The sequence below is a fragment of the Engraulis encrasicolus genome, chromosome 23 (assembly GCF_034702125.1).
Source record: "Engraulis encrasicolus isolate BLACKSEA-1 chromosome 23, IST_EnEncr_1.0, whole genome shotgun sequence".
NCBI classification, from domain to species: Eukaryota; Metazoa; Chordata; class Actinopteri; order Clupeiformes; family Engraulidae; genus Engraulis; species Engraulis encrasicolus.
In genome coordinates, this window is record NC_085879.1 from 2,380,001 (window position 1) to 2,382,500 (window position 2,500).

General features: G+C 40.5%; 1 protein-coding gene across 1 annotated transcript in view; it reads left to right on the plus strand.

The window, feature by feature from the left end:
• The window catches only part of LOC134440510 (transmembrane protein 182-like), a 19,419-nt gene that overhangs the window by 15,523 nt on the left and 1,396 nt on the right, over window positions 1-2,500 (plus strand). The window lies entirely within an intron of this gene.

Genomic DNA, 2,500 nt, shown 5'->3' on the forward strand with positions numbered 1-2,500 from the left:
GCGCTGCTGAAGTGCTGCTATTCCACAAAGCGACCGACTCGCCGAAAGTTAACCCGCTTATTATATGGATATACTTAAATGATTCACACATGGCGGGGACATTTCTTTAGGCCTATTTAATGTTAAGTCTATTATAGTTTTTAATGTCAAAAGATTGTTGCTGCGCAAAACAAAACAGTGCCGTTGTGGAACACCGCTAGGCAACAGCTAGGTAGCCAGGACAACAGGTGTTGTCTATCACAGCAGCTGATTAGAGTCTTGTTGAAAAGTCGCTTTAGCAGTGAAAAGTCTTGTTGCCATTGACAGCGGTCTGTTATAGACCAACCCATCCGTTATCGAAAAATAACAGACGTGCGAACGTTGGGGAGCCCCGTTGAAATGAATGGCGCATTCGACCGATGACATCACACCATATAATAATTTTCGATAACGGACGGGTTGGTCTATAACAGACCGCTGTCAATGGCAACGAGACTTTTCACTGCTAAAGCGACTTTTCAACAAGACTCTAATCAGCTGCTGTGATAGACAACACCTGTTGTCCTGACTACCTAGCTGTTGCCTAGCGGTGTTCCACAACGGCACTGTTTTGTTTTGCGCAGCAACAACCTTAACATTAAATAGGCCTAAAGAAATGTCCCCGCCATGTGTGAATCATTTAAGTATATCCATATAATAAGCGGGTTAACTTTCGGCGAGTCGGTCGCTTTGTGGAATAGCAGCACTTCAGAGAGAACAAGACCCCTCCGCTCCGCGTCGGGGTCTAAAGATACTCTCTGTCGTGCTGCTATTCCACGGTAGCGACCTTCTCGCCGAACGTTAACCCTTACTGAACGTCTTGGCTGTGCAGTGAATGTATTGGCCAAGCTCCCCATGGTTTACATTTTTCATAAAATGGGCGCTTTCTTGGTTTTGTCACCAGCGTCAGACAGAATTAGAAGTAAAAAAATATGTTTACTGTATTTAAGTGAATTACTTTTACAATTCAACACAATTGTAGATACTTTTTGGAAGCATATTCTTAAAACTTGTCAAAAACATGTAAAACACATGCTTTTTTGTGAACTACATCAGATATCACCACCGTCAGGTTTTGTGACAAAAAACCCTCCAAATGCACCTCAGTGGTTGGGTCACAATTATTACTAACATGTCTGGTTAATGTTTCATTAACCAGCACAATTTAGGAAAATATGGAACAAGATGATGAGCGGAACAAAATCTGACGGTGGTGACATCTGACGGTGTGAGAGAAAAAAAACACTACTTTACATATTGTGCATTTTTTGCTCACATTAGCCACTTCGTTTTCGCTCTGTTTCTTAGGGGCTTAATGCCGCTTCTGAAAAAGTATATATAATTAACATTAATGTAACATAATACTATTAAAACCCCCGACGGTGTTGACAGTTTATGGTTGGAACAGTACCAGTGTCCAAACAAATTATCAAATTGAGGAGAAATTAGTAAACTTACAGGAGCTTCAGTGATGGTTAAGTATTCAGTAGAGCTAAAGGTTTGAAAAGGGTTCCTAAGTAATGACAATAACCTTGCGCATACCTGATTTTATTGTCTTTTTAAAAAAATCTGACGGTGGTGACTAATATGCTGGACCCACTTTGAGCAATCAGAAAATAGTAGTAAATATTGCTTTACACGCACTATGTGCATATCTGCAGAACCACTTCAATATGGACTTTCACATCATGGTGATATTATTCAATAATATCAGTGATTTTTACATTTTAAGTCAATTGAAATGATGGTGTCTGTCCTTGGGACAGCTGTTTTTACAGGGTGTGGGCAGGTTTATAGCCATGAAAAGTAATAAAATTACACTTAAATATTTCAAATGACTGTACATTTGTGTAACAGACCCCTGGGTCTTTACCTGGATTCATTTTGTTCATGAAAATGTAGTTTATTTTCAACAGAATTGGCAGTTTATTGCAGAGACATGTTTTAGCCGCTTTCTCAAGAATCAGTGTCTACCTCTCTGTCGGTCTCTCTCTCTCTCTCTCTCTCTCTCTCTCTCTCTCTCTCTCTCTCTCTCTCTCTCTCTCTGCCATAACAGCGAGTCTCTTCCTGCTCCTGGTGGTGTTGTTTGTGCTGTGGATGGAGCTGGCGGACATACTCCAGTAGATGCAGTTTTAAAAATGGTTGCCTTTAATGCCCCTGGGCCTCACAGTCCAATGGAAATGTTTGCAACACTTTTGCATCGAGTGAATGATTTTTTTTGGCCAGATGTTGAATTTTAATGAAGTTTCACAATGTTGTGGTTTGTTATGGTTATGGGTCAGGGGTTGAGATTTTATGTCAGAAAAGAATACACTATGGAACTCAATTTCAACACACCCATTTTGTAACAGCTTTAAGATGAACAATTCTAAAGAAGTGTTTTCTCTCTGACTGTCTGTCTGTCTACCTCTTTGTCGGTCTATCTCTCTCTCTCTCTCTCTCTCTCTCTCTCTCTCTCTCTCTCTCTCTCTCTCTCTCTCTC